General features: G+C 57.5%; 1 protein-coding gene across 5 annotated transcripts in view; it reads left to right on the plus strand.

Annotated features, from left to right (window-relative positions):
* CBFA2T3 (CBFA2/RUNX1 partner transcriptional co-repressor 3) overlaps window positions 1-23,151 on the plus strand; it is an 89,648-nt gene that overhangs the window by 21,283 nt on the left and 45,214 nt on the right. Inside the window, exon 1 of one of the 5 annotated variants that reach the window (XM_041770929.1) lies at window positions 9,495-9,794. The exons of 3 other annotated variants lie outside the window; for them this stretch is intronic. The gene's annotated coding sequence lies outside the window, so the exon portion shown is untranslated. Of the gene's footprint in view, window positions 1-9,494; window positions 9,795-23,151 lie in introns of those variants that run through there. One more of the 5 variants, XM_041770927.1, reaches the window with a different exon arrangement.

Here is a 23,151-nt window from a genome sequence, read left to right on the forward strand (position 1 = left end):
GGTGGGGGCGTAGTGTCTATGCAGTCACGGTGGTCAGCAGGTGTTCCACTATTACACGCCGCTATCTCCATGAGGAACATCCTCATCTGAGTCTGGAAGCTGCTGAATTGACTTTAAGCTCTGGAAAACTATTGCCAGATCCCCCTCTACCTGCACCAGCCCTTGCTGGACATTTTCAATTTCAAAACTTGACTTTTTTTATCAGTGAGACACCATACCTGATTGCTTACCCACAGGCCTTTCATCACCAGCGGGGCTGCCTGGTAATGTGGGGCCCACTGCAGATGAGCGCCAGTCGTGGAAAACTTCCTCTGGGGCTTCCTCTGGAGAGGAGGGTGGGGAGGACACGAAAGGCTGAAGACTGAGTGTCTGGTCCCTGCATCTGCTGCTAGGCCAGCGGGCAGCTCCGGGGCTCCCTGAAGGGCGATCGTCTGGTGCCCAGGCTGCCCCCCACAGCAGCTCCGTAGCAGCGCCTGGCTCCTCTGACAGCTGCCTCCTCCTTGGGCAGCTCTGTTTTGGTTCCTGCCTGTGATCTGGAAGGGAGACGGGCCACCCTACTGTAATATCCTTCCATGTGACCGTCAACCCTGGTGCAGACAGGCCAACAGACAAGAGGGCAGGGGGTGGCAGGGTGTACTGGCCAAATAACAGGGCATAAGTGAGCAGGGGAGGGTGGTCAGCACAGCAGAGACAGACAGAGGCTGGGGCACTGGGCAGAGACACCTCCCACCCCACTCACCCCCATTCCACATGAGTCTTTGGTCCCACCCAGGCCCCCACTCCACCCACCCCCGCCCCACATGAGTCCTTGCCCCTCACCGCTGCCTTGGTTTCCTCATCTGCAGAAACTTGGAACATAACCTTCCACAGGGCTTATTCCAAGGTTTGGATGAGAGGGAGTTTGAAAACCATCCATGGGAGAGGACAGGTGGGAGAGGGCAGGTGGCCGTCCCCAGGAGAGCTCCGTTCACTGAGGCCACCAGGCTGGAGGCGGCACTGGGCCCAGCCTGGGATTTTAGCTGACTGGCTTTGCACACACGATAATTAGTGATTTCACTGGAGAGCTTGTCTTCTTTCAATGTGACTGTCACCCCGAGTCTATCTGGTGTTCCTAACTAAAGCTTCAACACAGATTAAAACAACAAATGTCCGGGAATAAAACAATGGGAACAGCCAGAAGAATCTGCCAGGACTCAGGGACTCTGAGGTGCCCTGAGCTGGGCCGGGGGGTGGGGAGCCCCAGGGGGTTATCAGAGCCAGGCCTGGCAGGGTCTGTCCAGGCATAGCCTGTGCCAGCCTCGCCTGCACTTCACCCACACCCCTCACCTGTCCTCATCCCTCATCCCCCTTATGCACATGTCCCCTGGCCCTGGGCCACCAGCCCCCACCACACCCATCTACGGCCCTCCTTGGCTGCTACAGCTACACGGGAGGACACAGGTGGGCGGTGAGAATCCCTGGCCTCTCAGCAGGATGGCTCTGAGGGCTCTCCTGCAGATCTCCCGGGGTGCCCAGAAGACAAAGCTTCCATGGCGCTGGGGGGATGGGCTGTTTCTCTGAGTTCCTTCCATTTCCTGCCCAGGACCTCCTGGCAGCGCCTCCCAGCCATCTGCTGGCCTCATCGGTATCCTCTTCTGGGGGAGCCAAGGAAGACCATGCCAGCCACATGTGCGGCCCCTGCCCCTCGACCAGGCATTTCATCCCCAGAGCCTGTGTCCTATTCTCAGAATCCAGGTGAAGGGTTAGCTCGCCCACCTGCCCACCTGCCCCCTCGGCAGGGCTGGTCTGAGCACAGAGGGGAACCTGCAGGAACGTGTCTGTGAATGGCTCCTGACACGCCCTTGGGTCCCTTTTTCAGACTTACATCTGTGGCCTTACATCACCCAGAGTCACCGAGGGGAAAAGGTTCCGGTGTTTGCGTAATGCAGGATCCTGGGCTGGCCTGTCCTTCCAATCCCATCTCAGGGGAAGGAACAGGGCAGCGCCTGGCTGAGCCATGTGGGAGCCTCACCCAAAGGGAGAAAACAGTGGCAGGAATCCTGTCTTTATTTAAAGTTTCGGTATTTTGCTCACAGTGGATGTTTTTTGTCAGTGGTTGTAATATCGTTAAATATTGGGTTTAAATGTGATTTATCTTTAACACTGAGTTTTTTGGTGCCGTCTTAAATTTTCTGCCTAAGCATTTGCCACCCTAGTCCCAACCCCACTCATACAACTGCTTGAGGTGACCCATGAGCCACCATGGCCCTTAGAATACCAAGATGAAGACCTTCCGGAAAGGAAGGCAAATAATCAGCCCGCCTTTAGTTGCAAGAAACCGAAACTTTGGCTACAACCAGCCTGAATGATAAGGAAATTTATTGTTGAAATAGCAAGTGCAGAAGTAGGTGGGTTTCAGGGTTGGCTGAGCAGCCAGACAGTCCCTTCTGTTCATGCAGCACCACCCTCAAGGTGGTAGCCACGGGCAGTGGCAGGTCCAGGCCACCTGGAGACCCTATGGGCTGGGAGAGGAGACAGCAGTTTCTTACGCGGGAGCCAGAGTTTGGGATTACACAGTCATGTCAGAGCCACTCACCAGTTTGGGTGTCATGTTTGAGCCTCTTTGGGAACCTGCAGGTGTGCAGAGGACTGACCAAGCAAGGTCCAGGGCTGGGCAGGGGCTGGGAGAGGCTGCAGCAGGGAGGGATGGATCCCGGCCCCCCTCGTAGAGGAGGTGCTTGTGAGTAAGGATAATGGTGGCAGGGGCAGTGGGCCGCAGGCCCAGGCAGGCAGGGTTCCCCATGAGGCCCCAAGAAGTCATTCCCAAGGTGGGCCCTGGGTACACAGAGGGAGGCGCCCTCACTCCCTGAGCCTGGCGCACTGTGCTCCCAGCCCAGCAAGGCGCAGCAGCCCTGATGCCAGGTGGATAGGATGACCCCACAGCCCATGCCTCTGCCTTGCTGGGGTGTCTCTGCCTGGGGCTCTGAGCAGGGCTTCCCCTGGCAGGATGGGCAGTTCCTGGGTGGGAGCTAGTCTTGGGTGAGGGGCCAGGGGAGGAAGTCAAGAGATGCTCCAGGGGGAGGGAAGCTCCCGAGCTAGAGCCCCAACTCTGTCTGCCTCATGCTTCACTTCTTGTGTGGAAAACGTAAAACCCCAGGACCTGGAGCCCACAGCAGCCACAGCTGATGGGCTGGGGCTCAGAGTCAACCTGGTCCCCAGCTTCCTGTGAGTGGCCACTACCTCTCACTTCCCAAAAAAGGCCTACATGTCCCTGCCTGGGCCCGGCTTTGATAACCGACCTGTACCTTCTCGCTTCAGAAAACACATCTTTCTGCAGTCTGGCAGTTTTCAATCTTGCATGCCACAAGACTGAAGAAGGCTGTGGCCTGGTCAGCTGAGTCACCCTGTGGCTCAGGCATCAACTGTGTGAAGGCCAGAGCAGCGTCTCAGGGCCACAGATCCCTTTTGTCCCAATCTGTTTATTGATGTGACTGGGGTTTCTCAGGCTTTCACGGGAGAACTCAAGACAGGAATGGGATGAATGTCTAATCCTGCCTTCTCCTGACAATGAGCGGTATGCATGCACCAGCACACAAACCACTCAAAAACCCTGCCTCATCCCTCTTTTTAAAACCTGTGTTTCCAATCAGAATTTGTTTTTTTCATTTACTCATTCTCCAAATGTGTGATGAATTCACATGGTTTGTATTCGTGGCATATTGCTAATCATGATGATGACAATCCAATCCAGGAGACACACGATGTTTAACACAAGAAAATATTTAAATCTCGATATTCCATTTACCTAGTTCCATATGATAGCAAAGTAAAAGATTTTTAGACTGAGGGCAGCCCCGGTGGCTCAACGGTTTAGTGCCACCTTCAGCCCAGGGCCTGATCCTGGAGACCTGGGATCGAGTCCCATGTCAGGCTCCCTGCATGGGGCCTGCTTCTCCCTCTGCCTGTGTCTCTGCGCCTCTCTCTCTGTCTCTCATGAATAAATAAATAAATAAAACCTTAAAAAAATATTTTTAGACCGAAATAATATTAGGAGAGAATTGTGTCAGGTGTGACAGGTACATATAAACCAAGGAAGCTGTGTGACCATCCAGGTGGTACAGAAGGGGCTGCTGGTGGGATCCTACTGCGCACACCCTTCCTTACAAGCACATGATGTCTGAAGTATCTCTGACCTCTCTTTTCTCTGTCCACCTGCTGGGGGTTTTCTTTTTTAAATGGATACTATCTATTTTTTATTTTTAGATTTTATTTATTTATTTATTTATTTATTTATTTATTTATTTATTTATTTATTCATGAGAGACACAGAGAGAGAGGCAGAGACATAGACAGAGGAGAAGCAGGTTCCCTGCAGGGATCCTGATGCAGGACTCAATCCCCAGACCCCAGGATTACAACCTGAACCAAAGGGAGGTGCTCCACCACTGAGCCAGCCACCCAGCCAGGTGCCCCAGATACAATTTATTTTTTAGAGCAATTGCAGGTTTGCAGAAAAGAGCAGGAAACATGAGAGCTCCCAAATACTGTTCCCCACCTGAGGGCTCTCCTGTGATGAACATCTTGCACTGGGTGATGCCCTTGTTACAATTACTGAGCCAATATCCATACGTTATTTGCAACCAAAGCCCGGAGTTTATCTTTGGCTCCCTTCTCGGTGGGGATCTTCTATGGGTTTGGACACAGGGACAATGCCATGTATCCCTAGACCCCTCAGTGCTCTGCACCTCGGCAACCACTGATCGTGTTACTGGCTCCATAGTCTGGCCTTTCCAGAGGTCAGATGGCCAGAATCACAGCACACGCAGCCTTCACAGGTGGCTTCTTTCACTTAGTGATGTGCATTTAAGGCCTTTCCATGGCGTGACAGCCCACTTCTGTTTAGCGCTAACACCCGTTGTTTGGACGAACCACAGTGTGTCTGTTCATCTGCTAAAGGACGATATCATTTCTTCCAAGTTGTGACAATTTTGAACAAAGCTGCTATAAACATCCGTGTGCAGGCTTCTGTGTGGACGGAAGCCTCTAACACGTTTGGGGAAATACCGAGGAGCATGAATATTGGAACGTATGGTAAGAACATGTTTCATGTCGTAGGAAACTGCCAAGCTGCCCTCCTAAGGGTCTGCACCGTCCTGCCTTCCCCTGGTCAGTCCCAGGGGTGCCCCACGCCCTCGGCTCTGGCCAGTCCAGCGGTATCCCACTGGTGCTTGAATTTGTGTTTCCCTAGTAACGTCTGATGTGCAGCATCCGTCCACATGCTTGTCATCTGTATTTCTCCTTTGGTGAGGTATCTGTTTGGGTATTTTGCCCATGTTTTCACTGGGCTGTTCGTTTTCTTCTTCTTGAGTTTTAAGCTCTTTGCACATGTTGGATGCCAGCCCTTTATCATGTTTTTGCAACTATTTTCTCCCAGTCCGTGGCTTGTCTTCTCGTCCTCTTGACAGTGCCTTTCACAGAGCAGACACCTTTCATTTTGATGAAGTCCCACTTGTCAAATTTTTCCTTCATGGATCGGCTTTTGGTGTTGTGTTTAAAAGTTCTTTGTTTCGGCTAGGGAGCTGTGTGAGAATTCATATGCTAAGGAAGAGTTTGTGTTCTTTAAATGGATAAAGGTGGCTATCCAGCTGACACAGTGTCTAGTCCATCTGCTGCACTTTTATTTTAAAAAATAAATTTAAAAGAGCATCTTTATTTTAAAAAATTTACAGTATATCAGATTTTATACTCTTGGCAGCTATTTAAATTTCAGTTCGATTTTTAGATATAACAGAAGCACACTTAAGGTAGTCCAGAGTCACTCAGAATTATTTTTAAAGACCGGTGGGTTTGCAGTGGCTGTTGGGCTAGACTCCCTGGTGGAACCCTAGCTCTGCCAAAGACATCCAAGAACCCCAGCTTACTAGGCCCCCGGTATCTCCTTCAGGCGACTGGGGCTGGCTCCTAGGTGGTGGTGAGGGCCACAAGGACCCGGAAGGTGAAGCTTGGGTACCTGGCCAGAGCTTTGTATGGCAGCTCCCCTTTGGTGTGAGAGTGAAGGGGTCTATTGCAGCAGAGTGAACATGGCTCAGGGGGGCCTTTGACAAGTCCAGGTGACCTGGAACCACATAGCTTTGAAATGCAAAGGTCCACTTACACACAGATTTATGTTTGATAAATACAATATAGTTCTGTAAATGTATTTTCTCTTCCTTTTGATTTTCTCAATAACATTTTCTTTCCTCCAGCTGACTCTATTGTAAGAGCACGGCAGACAATGCCATGTAGCATACAGAATATGTGTTCACCAACTGCTTATGTTATCAGTAAGGCTCTGGTCAGCAGTACACTACTAGCGAAGCTTTTGCAAAGTCAAAAATTATTCGTGGATTTTCAACTGCATGGAGAGGGGGTTGGCGACCCTGACCCCCACATTGTTCAAGGGTCAACCGTACTTAGGAGTTATATCTTTATCAAAGCCCCGAGCCAGAGGCTGTGGCGTTGAGTGAGGACTTGCACGTGGATGCTGTTCAGTGGGGGCAGCCTTCATAGAAGCGCTGGAAACAGCAGGTGGAGAGGATTGGACGTGCTAGGGTTGTTTTCCTAAGAGGCAGCAAGGACAAAGACCCAAAGAGAACACCTAACCACAAAGCAGAAAATTTGGGCACTGGCCCTAGCTTTGCTGCCATGAGCCCTTAGGCAGAGTACTGTCCTTCTCTGCGGGTGTGCGCCCGGAAATAAGATGCTAGTGGGAGAGGTGGCTCCTCCTCTGTGAGCTGGACTCCTGCTCCTGCAGATGCTGGCATGTTGGAGGCTGACCAGGGGCACCCTGACCCCCACCCCACTCTCCCTGCAACTCACCCTCCTGCTCGGCACCCGTTGACCCGGCACTTTCAGTGGGGTGCCCTCTCTTGGCTGACTTGCCGGTGATCTGGGCTCCTGGGAGGTGAGTTTGGCCTTGCAGGCCAGATTGCACACACCTTTTGGGCAGGGATAGGATTTATTTCCTTAAATACCACCTCCCATTGTCCACAAGTTATGCCTGAGCCATTTCCAATGTGAAAAACCAGTCCATGGAGGGAACATGAGACCAGGTGGTTGAGAGGCAGGGTGGGCGTTCAACTTCCAGCCGTGTGGGCCTGTGTGGCCACAGACGAGTCAGGCAATCTGTCAGAGCCTCGTTCCCTCTGCCTGTAGAGTGGGGGTCCAGTAGCACCTGCCTGGCAGATGGGTGGGAATTAACTGGGGAAACATGGAGACGGACCTCAGCCCAGGACCTGCCCCTGGCAAACCCCTTGAAGAGTCCACAGCTGTGTTCTTGACTCACCATGGCCATGATGGGCCCTCGTCTGACCTGGCCACATCCCCAGCAGAAGCCCTGCCTTTGAGGCTCCTTCCCTCCCTCCAGCCACAGTTGTCTCAGGCCAGGAGGAGGGGGCCTTTGGGATGGACTCAAGGACTTGGAGCTTGGTCTCCGAGGACTGCAGCTTCATTCTCAGGGTTTGGGACCTCTTGAGTCTCCAATGCTTTCTAACACCTGCTTCACTCAGTGATGCTGTGATCAGTAACTTAACACACATTTGTAGGGGGTCTAGTTGCAGAGCACCCAGGGCCCAGGCTGAGTCCACGTTCTGCTAGTGGTCTACGTGAGTGCTCTGTTGTTCGGGGCAGCCCTGGCCTCCCTGCCGGGGTAACGACTCCTCAACTCCCTGAAGCTGGCTGCTGGGCATCTGTTTGCTGTCCACCTGGGCCCCTTTTTCACATGTTCATATCTCTGAAATCTAGAGGCATTTTAGGATTATAATGGGGAGCTGTTCTGCTTTCTTAGTGACACATAGAGTAATGGTGCATCTTAAAATCAGTGCTATCTCAGGGTCCGTGAAGTAAAGGAGCCACTTTTGGTACATGCTGGTGCATGAAGTCTGGGACTTTCAGGAGCATGCCTGATGCTTTTAGATCCACATTCTCCTATGAGCTGGGTTCAGGACCCTCTGCTCTCCCCACGCTGGACGGAGTCCACATAAGCACATCCTGAAAACAAGGGGAGCATAGAGACCAGACGTTCACGTTGTAATTAAATCATTTACCACACCTCCTTCTTATTGCTACGAGGACAAAGCCCCAGGAGGCAGGGGCAGTCCTCCTCCTCCTCAAGCCCCCCCCCCCTCCAGGTCTGCAGGGCTCCCTCAGCTAGCTCAGCTCAGGTGGGCAGTGGCCAGTCAAGGAGAGGTCAAGGGCTGCGGAGAAAAACAGGCCCATGGAGGAAACCCAAGGAGGAGAAAGACATTTTTTGGCACATCACTGCATTTTTATACTCGGAATCAGGGACCTTGGACCTTCACATGCAGATTTATGCCAAGTAAGATGCAAATCAGGGTGCTGCTCTTCGAAGTTCTGGGGCCTCTGTCTGCTAAGACTGTGACCCCAGGACCCCAGCTTGTCTCTGAGAAATAAAGTATGTGTGGGCTCAGGAAGGAAGCAAAGAAAAAGGCACCGATTGACTACAATGTACTCTCCAGGCAAATGTGTCTGATCCGCCACAAAGCGCTTTAAGGAAAGAGGTAAACGGGGGTGGGGGGCAGGGAGCTAGGGCGGGGGCTGCAGCCTGAGGAGAGAGGTGGGTGCAGACTGGCCAGGACTGCAGCTTGGGGCATCTCTTCAGATATTAAAAGAATGACATGCAAATAAATGCAAAGCACATGCAAATGTCCCAGGCCGCGCGGCCGGGAGCTAGGGACCTGCGCCCCCGCGTCCTCGGCGGGGTTCGTGCGGGGAGGGGGCGCGCGGGGCTCACGGGGGCTCACTGCCCGGAGCGCGGCGGGGGGAGGGCGCCCCCTGCCGGCCGAGCGCGGAGGCGGCCCCGGACCCCTTCCCGCCCCGCGCGACAGGCAGGAGGGGAGGTGCGGCGCCGGAGGAGGGGCGCCTGCCGCTCGCCTCCCGCCTGGACGCCAGACGCGCGTCTCCTGAAACTGCGAGGCCGGCGGCCGCCGACCGGGGCGAGGTGGGTGTGCGCGGCGGCGCGCTCTGCTCCAGGCCCCCGCCCGCCCAGGGCGCGGCCCGCGGAGCCGGCGAGGGTGGGCTCCCTGCAGCCCGCCCGGCCTCCGCACCGCCACCCGGGGCGCCCCGCGCCCCCGCCTCGGCCAGCGCACGCCCCAGCCAGGAGCGCGCCCCCCGGCCCCCAGCGCCCCAGCGCCCCAGCGCCCCAGCGCCCCGCTCCCGCACCCACGCCCGCTCGCACTCGCACCCGTGCCGCCCGCCGAGTTCGCGGGGCGCCGGCACCCCCGTGGCCACCCCCTCCCCCGCCGGCCCCGCACCGAGCCCGGCCCCTCGCCCCCTCGCCCGCCGCCGGAGCCCCGGGGCGGAGCCGAGCGCGTCGGGCGCCGGGCGGGAGGCAGGTGGCGCAGCGGCGGCGGCGGGGGGCAGGCGGCGGGGGCGGAGCGCGCGGGGCGGGGGCCGCGGGGCCCCGGGAGACGCTCGGGCGAGCGCGCGGCAGCCGGAGTCGGAGGCGGCGGGACCCGCGCGGCCGCGGAGGCCGGAGGCCGGAGACCGCCCGGGGCGGCGAGCGCGCTTTGTTCCCGCGCGGGCGGGCGGGCGGGCGGGCGGAGCGGCGGGAGCGCAGCCGGGCGGGACCCAGGCGGCCGCCCCCCGGCCCGACCCGGCCCGGCCCGGCCCCCCCGCGCCCTGCCCGCGCCCTGCCCGCGCCCTGCCCGCGCCCTGCCCGCGCCCTGCCCGCGCCCCGAGTCACGGAGGCGGGGACCGAGTTCCAAGGAGGAGCCGCTCGGGAGCCGCGGCCGCCTGCCCCGCCGGACCTCCGGACCGTAAGTGCCCCGCGCCCCGCGCCCCGCGCCCCGCGCCCCGCGCCCCGTCTGGGGTCTCCGGCAGCCGCGCGCAGCCACCCGGCGGCCCGCCGACCACTCCCCACTTTGGAAAGTTGGAGCCCGGGGCGGGGTGGGGCCGGCCCGGTCGGTGCCCACCCACTTTGGTCCCTCCCCCTCCCCCTCCCCCTCCCCTGAGCGGAGCTCGACCTGCCGGGGGTGTGGTCAGCCCGAACGTGGGAACTGCTCGCCGAAGGTGGGACGTCCCGCAGGCTCCCGGTCTGCGCCTGGGCTCCTGACGAAAGGCCCCGGTCCAGGGGACGGGGGGCGGGAGGGGGTCAGAGAGCGGCCCTGGGCGGGGTGGGGGTGCAGAGCCCCCTCTGCGCCTCCTCAGGCTCCAGCTCTGCCCCCCAGGCCAGGGGCCGCAGGTTAGCGGTCAGCGCGGCTAAGCCGTGTTGGGGTGAAGTCTGCCCGGAGCCTGGACCAGGGGCTTCCGTGACCCTCACTGGGGTCCTAACAGCCCGCTGTGCCCGGGGCGCAGCCCCATGGCAGCGATCATGCTCACACCCGCTGGGAAGCGTCCATCTGCATGTTGGGCAGGCCTGGAGCCAGGCTGTGGGACGGCTCCGAGGGAGGTGTGAGCCGACGGGGAGGGACAGATGGCTGGAAACTCAGCCCTAGATGGGCTTACATGGAGCAGAAGGAGCGGGGCTGGTGGCGAGCCACAGTGGAGCTGCTGGGTTCTGCACACACGGCGGCCCCAGGCTGGCCCTCCTTCCGGCCCCTGGGAGTGTGTGCACTCACCACAGAGGAGAGGGCAGGCCCCTGTAACTGTGGACACACACCTCCCCCCCCCCCCCAAAAAAAAAAAAACCACACACCCAAACCTGCCTTCCCCACCATTTGGACCTTGGCTGGCTGACCATAGGCGTGTTCCAGAGACCAGGGAGAAAAATACTTCCTCTGAGAATAGAGAGGAGCCTGCACTCCTGTGTGAGGGGTCTGCAGGGCCATCAGGCCCGGCCCGTGGCCAGGATGCTGCCTCATGTCCACCTTGCATGAGTTTCATCTCCTGGCCCCAGAAATAGGTTCCCAGGGCCACCCATCAGAGCACAAGGGGCCAGCGGTGGACAGCAGGGCAGGCTCTCAGTGCCCTCGCCTTGCTCTTGCAAGTTGCCGGAGGTTTGAAAAACTTCCTGGGGTTGCAACCCCAAGGGGAGGGGTGGGCCTGGCTGAGGGGACCAGAGGTGGCTCCCGGCAAGGGCAGGTGCAGAGGGCCCTGGCCGCAGTTCTCCCAGGGCATGATCGTAGAGAGCTGGCACCATGACACGCAGTTGCGACCCCCCTCTGTCCTCCGGCTGGGGGTGGGAGGCCACAGGACTCCGCGGGCCAGGGGTGACAGAGGGTCCTGCTCCGCAGCTAGCGAGACCGCACCCAGGGAACCGCGCCGTCGGACTGAGGGGCCCCACCACTCTCAGCACTGAAGGGGAAGGGGAAGCAGGAAGCCTTGAGCAGTAGGAACAGATGTGATGCTCCGTGCTCCCCGACAGCAAGACAGACGCAGGGTGGGAGGAGGTCAGGGTAGGACCCATTTTCTGGTGGAATCTGGCTTTCTCTAGAGGTGCCTTGATCTGTAGGCGACAAGGGAGAGGGGACGGTCATGAGGTGGTACCTGGCTGTTCACAAGCCCAGCGGGGCTGGCGAGCTGGGGGGTATTGCCTGGATGTCTCCCTGCAGGATGCTCCGGGGCTGCCCAGGGCCACCCCCACCCCCTTCGGACCCCAGAGCGCCTCCTCTGTCACCCGGTTATCCGCGTAATTGAGTTACCACCTCCAGGAAGTCTCTCTGATTTGGCTCCACATATTTTCATTTCTGCATGACTGGAAGAAATTAATTTTCCTTCCTACGCGAGGATCTGGAGACGCCGGCAGGCTGGGCTGCTAATCCACAAGCTCCAAGCCAGCACGGGAGGCCAGCTGCTCGAGCCACGGGTGGGGTCTGGGCGCGGCCTTTCCCTGCCACCTTCTGGAGCCGTCACGGGGCCGTCGGCTGGCTTCCCCCCGCCCCCTGCACCATCAGTGGGCTGTGTTTGGGGTTGTCTGATTCATCCTCAGCCTCCCACAGTGCCAGGGTGTGCAGGATGGTGGATGAATTCAGAGAATCCCACTTCCTTTTCTGAGTCATTGCGTGTCTGTGTGCACACACACGTGTGTTCGGAATCCAAAACAGGGGAGAGGCTCTGCGACCCCTGCCCTCAAGATATGGCAAAGAGCTGGCATGTAGTAGGTACTCACTTAGTGCCGCCTTCGAGGAAGGGACGGCGTTTCTGTGGGGCGGCTCCGTCCTGCCCAGTGCACACCTGCCACCTGCTGCACTGCTCTTACCTGTGAGGGTAACTGCTCCTCGCTGGTGGCAGCCCCGGAGCGCCTCACCAAGGGGCTACACTCGCTGAGTCTGTGTGACAACCCTCAGGGGTTGTAGAACTCTGTTCCGCTCATCCCCAGAGAGGCGCAGGCCTGTCCTGCTCAGGGGGGAGCCCTGTCTGCCTGTGGGCCCCACTCCTTCCCTGCACGCGGTCTCCAGCAGATGGCAGCTCCCTGACTTTGTGCCCCCCACACCGTGAGCTGGCCTCCCTGGCCTGACTGCCCACTGCCTGTGTTCCCCCTACATCTGCAGGGTTCTGACAAGTGGCTAATGCCTCTGATGTTAGACCCTCGCCTGGACACGGCCTCGGGTGCATGAGGCAAAGCAGTGATGGGCAAGGCCGTGCCTCTGGGGCCAGAGGCTCCTCAGTGTCAGGGACGGGGATGGGGAACACCTCTACTCCATCTGGATCATGGAAGCCCAGGGGCAGCCCCCCACACACACACCTGGGGACCCTGGGGGAGGACAGGAGCTGGGAGGGGCATTGTCATCTGACATCTGTCAGAAGCCACTGGACGTTGTGTGTCTGCTCGTCTAGGAGGGTATGCAAACACACCATTGTGTAACTCGTGTCACCTCCCAGCCTGGGGCTGGGGGCGGGGTGGGGGTGTGCTGGACCCTGTGACTTGTAAATGCAAGAAAGCAATCCTGCTGTGATTGCACGTAAGTGGGTAGAACTGGCCCTGGAAAGCATCTGTCATCCACTGCCCACTCACCGGGCAGGTCATGGAGGAACAGCCGTGCCGTCCGGGGAGGAGTGTAATGGTAACCAAGTGGTAAAGCCGAAGCACACACTTCAGGCATGGAGGCTGTGCTGTGCTGTGCTTTCCCTCGAGTGACCTGATGACAGCCCTGATGGTGGGCACCCTCACTGCCCTATTTTCCAGGCAGGGACACCAAGGCCCAGAGAGGTTCACCGAGGCAGGCGGGCAGGTTCCACACTGTGCTGCTTCTTGATCGAAGGTGGACAGGCCCCTGGAGCTTTTCGGAGTTATGGGTTCGGTGTCGCTTCCCTTTCACAGTCTCCACACAGTGGGGCTGCCCAGGATACAGAGTGGGGCCCACAGGTGTGTGATCCTGACGTGTTCCTGGAGCCACTGAGTCTGGAGGGGCAGGAGGAGGCTGAAAGCTCGTGATTGGTGGGTGTCCACCCAGGATGCAGCCTTTGGAGCCGGGGCTCATTGGGGACAGTCCACAGACTTGGCTGAGGCTCCTTTTCCGGACCATGTGACAGTGTTGGGAGACCGGGTGTCTGGGGCCCCAGCCGGACAAGGCGGGCACCAGGCTGTGTGCTTCAAGCAACCAGTTGCTAGATGGATTGTCTTTTGTCCTTGCAGCTCTGGGTCTCCCCAAGAGGACTGTTTGAGCTGGAAAGACACAGCTCCAAATGCCTTCCTGGGGTCATGACCCAGACTTCTGGGCAGCACAAGCAGGTCTGGTTCTCTCTCCACGGTTCCCCCAGGCCGGGACCCCATTTCCATGGGGCACCGGTGGGGCAGTGCAAAGGGCAGGGGCTGCAGGAGGTGGTTGGGCCCTCAAGTGCGTTTGAGGACTGCCCTTAGCCAAGAACATGAATGCAAGCAAGGGCTTCACTGTCTGGAAACAAATTCCTAGAGTAGAAACCGCCCTTATAGCATCAGTGGAAAGACCCAGGCAGAGGCCTGGCATGCGGGATGGAAACTCATGATGTGAAAGTGATAAATAATCGGTTCCCAGTTCCCACTTCTGAGCGCATAGCTCGACCTGGAGCGGGAGGCAGGCGGCTGAGCTGGAGCCTCAGACGTGCGAGAAGACGTTTCCCACTCGGGCTGTCTGCAGCAGTTTCCTGCAGCACGAAAACAGAAGTGAAGACTTCTGCTTTTTGTAATTCCTAGGACCTCACGGTGAGCCAGATGTCACCGGGAAGGAAAACAAAGATGCATTGGGCCGCAATCAGGAAGATGTGTTTTCCTGCTCTGCTGCTCCCCCACGCGCTCTCAGCGGCCACGTCGAGTGCACACCCCGTTCCCAGGGTGCACACAGTGAGGCTGTGCACTGCCAGGACCCTGGGGTGCCTCTGAGCCCGGGAGCCTGGCGGCCGTTTGGGGAGGGTTCCAGGCACAGGCGCATTCAAGTCTGTTTACTGGGGTAGAGAAAAGTCTGGCACGGGCAGAGCAGAAGGAGACCGGGGCTGGCAGGGAGGGTGCTTTGTGAGCCCCCTGGCCCTGAATCCGACTCAGGGAAATCCCTGCTGTTTGGTCCTAACCTGGGAGTACCCAGGAAAGTCAGGGTGAGGCAGTGGGGAGGCCTGGGCAGCACGCTGGCCTCTCTAGGTTCCACTGCTTGGACTGGAATCCCAGCTCCCCTCCCAGTGGCTGCGTGACATCAGCAAATCTCTTACCCTCTCTGTGTCTCCAGTTTCAAATGCAAAATGTAGCCACGCATCCTCCTCCCTCTTCAAATTGTGCCAAGGTGTGTCTGGCATGTGGTCTGTCCCAAGTACTGGCTCATGGACGTGGCTGTCACATTCGCCCTCTGAGGGGTACCATTGTGGTCCTGGTGTTCGCTGGTGAGTGTGGGAATCAGGTGGCTCTGCAGAGGGAGAACCTTATTTCTCTCCTCTCCCTGCATCTGTGTCCTGCAGCCCAGCACAGGCCCTATGCCTGTTGACCCTCTTCCCCACCTATGGGGACACAAGCCCTGTCCCTCCTTCCATTTCATGGCAGGGACACGGAAGCTGAGGTCATCGTGTTCCATGGCTGCCTGGTGGCAGAGGTGGGATTCCAACTCAGGAGCCCAGGTCACCTGCCTCTGGAGCCTCTATGTTTCTGCCGCTCCAGGGTCCCCAGACAGCTGGGGGCGGGGACTCCCTCAGCAGGCCCCCACGCCTTCCTTGGGCTGACCCCTGCAGCCCGCCACGGCCTCACTTACCCAGCCTGGGCTGGAGAGTCTCGTAAGCGTGGGGACCCTTTCCCGCTGCCCTCCCCTGCTTCTGAGAAGTCCAGACAGCCCCTGGCCTCCCCTGGGCAGAGGCCACTGCTCCGCGTTGGAGTTTGGCTGTGACAGGGGTGGAAGGACAAGGAGGCATTTGTGCTGCTAGTAGAATGCATGTCCACGCAGGCGCAGCCACGGTCAGCAGGGTGGCCCTTCTGCTGCCTTAGAGAACGTGTCCTGAGCATCTGGGGTTGTAAAGAAAGCAGCTGGGCCGTGGTCGGCAGGCAAGGGGCAGGATGGCTACGTGGTGTGAACCTCACTGACCATGCCCGCCTGAGCCCTGTGTCCTGTGGGTCGCACACCTGTGAGCTCCACAGCTGCAGATGCAGGAGCTCCTGCCTTTTACACAGGAAGTGCGCCCTCTTGTGGCAGCTCAGGGGCGGGGGTGGGAGGTCTGGGCTGAGACCCTCTCCATCTGCTTGGTCGGATTGGGTACAGTGTCCCTGTCGCCAAGATGTGGCCTCTCTGTGGGCCTCACGGGAGTTTGGAGTTTCATTTGCTTATTCTGGGTGATGTGAGTTAGAGTTAGAGCTGATTCTCTGGGCCCCTGAGGCCGCGTCCTAGAGGAGGTGTTCTGGGCCGGCTCCTTTCAGGAAGCCCTGGCTCCCACCAGGCGGCTCGGAGCTACGCCCGGCACCACGCACAAGGCCCATGGCCACGACAGAAGGTTTAGATTGTGGCTGTGTTAAAAAAGGAGAAAGAAAGCTGCCCAACTTCAGTAATATGTTTTATTTAACCTAATGTATCCAAAATATTGTCTTTTCACTCTGCAGTGGGTTTTTTAAATTATTGAGAGCTTTTTGTTTTTTTAGAGACTTTGAGGTTCTGTATGTGTTTTGCACACTAGGCTTTTGGATTCTGACCAGCCACATTGGCCGGCTCGTGGCTGCCGTGTCAGACAGAAGAGGGCAGGGTGCCCAGGGAATTCCCAATGACCAACAGATGAGGATCCCTGGGATGGGGCTGGTGATGCAGGCGTCGGGCACAGACGCCTCTCCCTGCATCGGGCACTGTGAAGTGACGTTGGGGACAGCCCCATGGAAGCAGGCAACGCGGGGCGGGTGCTCGAGGCGGGGGAGGCCGGGTGGTGAGCCTGATGGCAGGACTGTGGCACAGTGGGCACAGAAAGGACTCTGGCTTTTGTCCCTGGAGGACAGAAGGGACTCTGGCTTTCGTGCCTGGCTGAAAGGGGTAGGGGCTGGTCAGAGTTGCATTTTGAGAAGGCCATCCAGGGCAGAACATGGGGAGACAGAGGGAGGCAATGTCCAGACACAGGGTGGGGGGGTTGCTGGTCAAGGTCAGACCACTAAGGGAAGTGTCCAGGGCGACCTTTAGTCCTGGTCAGTCTCCAGGCAGTGTATGTGTCCAGGAGGAGCTGCACCTGCTACTCCGTGCCCTGCGCATCCCACCTGAGCTCCCAGCGTCAGCCCAGAGGCCCCCTCCTGTCCCCTGGTCAGCATGTCAGGGGGAACCATGGCAGCCTGGGGTGCTTCTTTCCTAGGAAGGCACAGTTCTCAACGACCTGTACCTTTCTCTTTGCCTGATGAGGAGAGGGCGTCCCTGCACAGGTAGGGGGGGTGTCCAGCCAGAAGCAGAGTAGCTCAGCCCATGGACCGTGGCTGAACTCTCCCTCTGCCTAAGGAGTCCTTTTTTTTTTAAATTTATTTATTTACGATAGTCACAGAGAGAGAGAGAGAGGCAGATACACAGGCAGAGGGTGAAGCAGGCTCCATGCACCCGGAGCCCGATGTGGGATTCAATCCCGGGTCTCCAGGATCGTGCCCTGAACCAAAGGCAGGTGCTAAACCGCTGCGCCACCGAGGGATCCCCTGCCTAAGGAGTCCTCGTGCATGAGTGGGCACACAAAAGTATGTGAATGAGAGTGTATAATGTGTGGGTGCAGGAGGTGTGAAAACCAGGCCAGAAGGAAGCATGACCTCTGACCTGGCTGTCCAGAGGGAGGCTGCCCTGGGGCACTCATGGGGAGCCCAGGGCCTGGCCTGTGTGTCCAAAATAGTGACCACTGCAGCAGCGTGTGGCAGCATCCAGCAGCCAGCTGGCCTTTCCGGCCTGACTGCACTGCAGCTCCTGGGAACTGTGTATAAAGTGTCTCCAGACTCAGCTGGGGACCGACTCAAGTCTGAATAGGTCAGCCCCACTTAGGGCCCCACAAACCAGAGATCGAAGTCAGTATCCACTGAGAGGACTAGCAGGGGACTCAGAGATGGGACTTTATCCCCAGGTTACCTGTCACTACACACCTGCATGGACCATTTCAGGACACCTGTCACTATAGTATTACAGTGGACTACATCGACTGTGCCAGGACACTTGTCATTAGCATCCATATGGACTGTCCCAGGACACCTGTCATTATGTACCTAACATAGACCATTTCAGAATATCTGCTACTATATATCCAGTGGAGTGACCCAGGAGTCTGTCGCTACCATCTGCATAGACTGTCCCAGGACACGTGTCACTATACATCTGCATGGACCGTCCCAGGACACCTGCCACTACCACCTAATGGACTGTCCTATGATGCCTGTCACTACCATCTACATGGACTTTCCCAGGACACCTGCCACTATACATCTACATGGAATGTCCCTGGAAGCCTGTTCCTACTATCTACATGGACTCTCCTAGGAAGCCTGTCACTACACATCTAATGGATGTCTTGGGGTGCCTGTCACTACCACATGCATGGACTATCCCAGGACACCTGTCACTACCATCTACATGGACTGTTACAGGACATGTGTCACTATTATCTGCATGGATTATCCCAGGACACGTGTCACTGCATATCTAATGGACTGTCCCAGGATGCCTGTCACTACCATCTACATGGACTGTTCCAGGACACCTGTCACTACCATCTACATGGACTGTCCCAGGACACCTGTCACTACCATCCACATGGACTGTCCCAGGACATCTGTCACTACCATCTACATAGGCTGTCCCAGGACACTGGTCACTGCATATCTAATGGACTGTCCCAGGATGCCTGTCACTACCATCTACATGGACTGCCCAATGATGCCTGCCACTATACATCTAATGGACTGTCCCAGAACACCTGCCATTACACATCTACATGGATTATCCCAGGACACATGTCACTATCATCTGCATGGACTGTCCCAGGACACCTGTCACTACCATCTACATGGACTGTCCCAGGACACCTGTCACTACCATCTACATGGACTGTCCCAGGACACCTGTCACTGCACATCTAATGGACTGTCCCAGGACACCTACCACTACCATCTATATGGATTGTCCCAGGATACCTGCCATTACCCATCTAAATGGACTGTCTCAGGACACCTGTTACTGCGCATCTAATGAACTGTCCCAGGACACCTGCCTCTACCATATACATGGACTGTCCCAGGACACCTGTCACTACTAACTATATGGACTGTCCCAGGACACCTGTCACTGCATGTCTGTATGGACTGTCCCACAACACCTGTCATTGCACATCTACATGGATTGTCCCAGGGCATCTGTCACTACCATCAAAAGCGACTGTCCCAGGACATTTGCCACTACCAACTATGTGGATTGTCCCAGGACACCTGTCACTGCACGTCTGTATGGACTGTCCCATGACACCTGTCACTGCACATCTGCATGGACTGTCCCAGGACATCTGTCACTACCATCAATAGTGACTGTCCCAGGATACCTATCACTGCACATCTAATGGACTGGTCCCAGGATGTCTGTCACTGCACACCTGTATGGACTGTCCCACAATACCTGTCACTGTAATACATCTACAAGGACTGTGCCAGGACATTTGTCATTAGCATCTATATGGACTGTCCCAGGACACCTGTCACTGCACATCTGTATGGACTGTCCCATGACACCTGTCACCACACTGCCCACATGCTAGTCCCCAGTCAGTATATTTTGTGGCCTGGCCCCTCAGGCTCTTCTCTATCCATGGAAAACCTCCTTTTCCATATTTCAGCAATTCTGATAAATACCTGGGTGAGGGACCCAGCACAACATCTGGCACTATGGTCAGAGTTGGCACAGCTTCTCTTTCCAAGTCAAGGTCATAGCTTGTACAGTGTCTGGGGGCTTTGAGGTTGAGGAGGCAGGTCAGGGGGTGGCTGTGAAGTCCTGGAGTTGACCGGCACTAATGTGTATTTGGAGGGCTTTTTAGCTGATTCTCAAAGAGGCTGAGGGTCGCTACCTGGATGCCTTCCCTTCTGGTAACCCCCACCTGACAAAGGACTCCAGCCCATTAGACCCCCTGGTTTGTGAGGTCATTTGGGAAGACCTTTCATTAGGGTCCTTCCTGGCCACTGGGGTGTGCCTACATATATGGGGTGTAGAGAACATAGAGGTAGAGAACATAGAGGACAGGTGTCCTACCTCCATGTGACCAGCTGACCCAGGCCTGGCTTCTACCCTCCTTTTCCCCAATACCCACAGCTCCAGGGGAGAGCCAGAGTTGGGGTCAGCGAGGTCCCACCCTACCTTCTCACTCATAGGGATGGGTACCCCAGGTCACCAAGAGCACAGAGCCTGGGAAGGGGGAGGCTGTGGTCCTTCCACATTCATGCCTCTGGCAGGTCAGGCCGTGGCCACTAACGAAGGAAGGAAGGTCCACCTGACCCCTGTCACACAGCCATGACCCTCATGCTGAGCTCGGGCTTCTGACCCTGAGCTACTAGCAGTGTAGACAGGCTGTGGGAAGGAGGAAGAGGGGAAGTCACATCCCCTCTAAGTTTTTTTTAATTGTGGCAAAATACACAGGGCATGAAACTGAACATCTTAACCATTTCTGAGTGTCAGTCCAGGGGCATTAGGTACGTACACGTTGTTGTGCTGCCACCACAGCCTCCAGTTCCAGAACATTCTCATCTTTCCTAACCGGAGCTCCACCCATCCCCAGAGGTGCCCCCCCCCCCCAATCTATTTCTGTCTCTGGATCTGACTCTTATGGGGACCTTGTGCAAGAGGGAATCTTCTGGTGTTTGTCTTTTGAGACAAGCTGACCTCACTCAGGATGTTGTCCTCCTGTCCATGCTGTGGCAGGGCTCAGAACAGCCCTCCTTTTGATGGCTGAGTAATACTCCACCATGGGGATGGGCCACATTTTTTTACCCTCTTTCTGCCGATGGACGATCGAGGTGCTTCCAGCCTTTAGTTGTTGTCGTGCTGATGTGACCCTGGGGGGTCGTGGCCACTCCCTCCTTCTAGCCCTGACAACCACCAATCCGCTCCCATCCCAGCAGACTGGATCGTGCACCCTGTGGCCTCTGTGGCTGGTGGCTGTCACTCACTTACTGTGTTTGGGGTTTGTACATGCTGTCCCCTCTGCCACACATCACCTCTCATGGAACAGACAATACCAACTGTCAGGTAGACATGCCCCGTGTGCCAGTCACTGGTCCGCAGACCTCTAGGCACTCTCTACCTCTCACTGCACTGCCATTGTGTGCTGTGAACATTAGTGTGATATTTGTGGGCGTTCTCTTGGATGCACACTGTGGCCACCTAGGGTTAACCCATCCACTGGGCTTTCAGGGACGAATTGATACAAAGTGCCGCTTGCTGATGGGCCCAGGCTTCCCTGTGCTGTGTCACGAGATCCTGCTACAATCCAGAGATGGCAGCGCCTGGTGACCACACCATGGTGTGGTTCCTCACGCGGTCATTGCATCCCCAGCACCCGCAGCAAACACAGCTCTGCCCCCAGCCTCCTTGGAAGGCAGCTCGGGGTCCCCTTAAAAGCCAGGCAGTTGCAGCCACTACACAGCTGCACCCCCTGAATTGTTGCTTCTGCTCCCCCTTCCTCACTGTTTCCCAACCACACTGAGTGTGCACTCACCCAGGGCCTCTGCCCCACACCTGCATGGCTCTCACTTTCCCCTCCTGCAGGTCAGCCTCAGTTCTCTCCTGGGTGAGTGCCCCCCCTGCCCTGTTCCCCACGGTGCCCTGCTCCCCCCACCCCTCCGTGGGCTCTGTTCTGCGGGGGGGGCAGGATCCTGTACCCCTTCCTGCCGCCCCAGAGCCCAGACAAGCACCCAGTGCAGTAGAGGCCCTGGAGGCCCTGGGGACCATCTGCCCTGTACCAGCCTTCCCCCTTGCTGACCCCAGGGTCATGGCTGGTCAGGACACCCTTGGTGGGCTGGGGAGGGGGCTGTTTGAACAGGGTGGCCTGTCGGCCCACACACTGTCACCACCATATCTGCCTCCACCATTTCCTCAACCCCAGATCTCTGCTTTCCAGTTGGGACTAGGACTGTGAGGCCGCAGAGGGAGGTGGTTAGGGGTCAGCCCCGGGCATGTGTCCTCACTGAACCCCCCCCCACGGTGCTAGTTCTCAGGGCTCGCTCCATGCCATCCTTGCACTGGAGCAGCAAGCAGCTCAGAAGCAGGAGAGGGCACATTCCTGCCACGGTGATGGATGGATGGAGCAGGGGCTGGGAGCTCACACAGGAGCTCGCAGAGAAGTTATCCAACTCCGATTGGTGCAAACAGACTGTTCCAAACTCGGGGCAGCAGAACACCCACCTGTGTGCTCTGGGGCCCTTGGGTCAGGAGTCTGGACAGGGCCTGGGAAAGATGCTGTGTTTCTGCCTTGTGGCACCCAAGGCCTAGGCCAGTGGCCTTGGCAGTTGGGGCTCTCCACACAGAAGGCCTGGCCAGGGGGTTGTGCTAGGAGCGCCTCCCTGGAGCCCCTCCATCTGATCACCCAGGACTGGGAGCCCTGATGCACAAGGAGCCCATGTGGTGTGGGCAGAGGGGACTGGGGCTGGGGAGGATGGGGTAAAGGCAGCAGATGTCACTCCTGGCCCCCTGTGCTCCCAGCCTCCCCAGCTGAGACCCTCCCCCTGGGAGCCCCCGAGAAAAGGTACTTCTCTTCTCAGCCTTCCAGGGAGCCCAGGCCTTTGGGCAACTGCTGTCCCCATGCAGGGTAGGAGGCAGGTGGGGAGGTCCCTGCAGAAGCACTGGCAGACCCTCGGCTCACCCAGCCCATGTGGAAACAGAGCAGAATGTGAACACCCAGGTCCTGGCCAGAGTGCACAGTTAACTCCTCCCCTTTTCTCCAAATCGGAAGACAGGGAGCTCTCCTATGCCACAGAAATCCAGAAATCCACCCCCCCCCCCCGCCTCCTGCCCTGACCTCCCACCACAGGCTTGGCATGCTGGTTCCAGGGGGCCCCCAGTCATGCATGCCCAGGAAACTGACCACAGTGGTCATGGCTGCCTGGCAGCATGGAGCCAAGTGGTGGAGATGGGATGCATCATCAGAGCGTCAGGGTCAGGTGGTACTTGTTCGTTCTTTTGATGAGTAACGATTGAGTGCCTACTGTGTGCTGGGCACTGGTCCTGAGTCAGGCAGAGAGACACTGCCCTTGCAGGGCTGCTGGTTTCTGGAGAGAGACAGACAAGAAATGAAGGAGATGACAGATGTTCTCTCCTCCAGGGTCCCAGGGAGGGCCTTGGGCTGGATGGAGATGCTGTCCAGGTCAGGCCAGGCTTCTCTGGTCAGGGGACATTCAGCTGTGGCCAGCAAGGGGACTGACCTAGGGCACAGCCACACAAAGGCCCTGCAGCAGGAGCATGCCCAGCACACGTGAAGACCAGCCCTGGGGGACCTGTGGGTGGGGCTGTGAGAGGGAGGGGGACAGGGAGAGCATGGGAGCCACCCTGAGGTCATGGAGGGCTTTGGCCATTCCGAGGTGGCATTGATATCGTAGCGTGAGAACAAGCATGTTTCCTGTGAGCATGCACACGCCTGAGCTGGCCTCGAGGTCCCATGGCCTCAGTGCCCACCCTCGTGGCCACACCACAGCAGTCACCTTGCTCCCAAAGAAGATCCCCACAGGGACCTGTACTTACCAGGCCCACAGGCCTCCTGCCTCAGCTGCAGGGCCCAGCGGGACCTTCAGGTCAAACCAGAGCCCTCTGTGAGGCA

This window comes from Vulpes lagopus, chromosome 10 (genome assembly GCF_018345385.1).
Source record: "Vulpes lagopus strain Blue_001 chromosome 10, ASM1834538v1, whole genome shotgun sequence".
Classification (NCBI taxonomy): Eukaryota; Metazoa; Chordata; class Mammalia; order Carnivora; family Canidae; genus Vulpes; species Vulpes lagopus.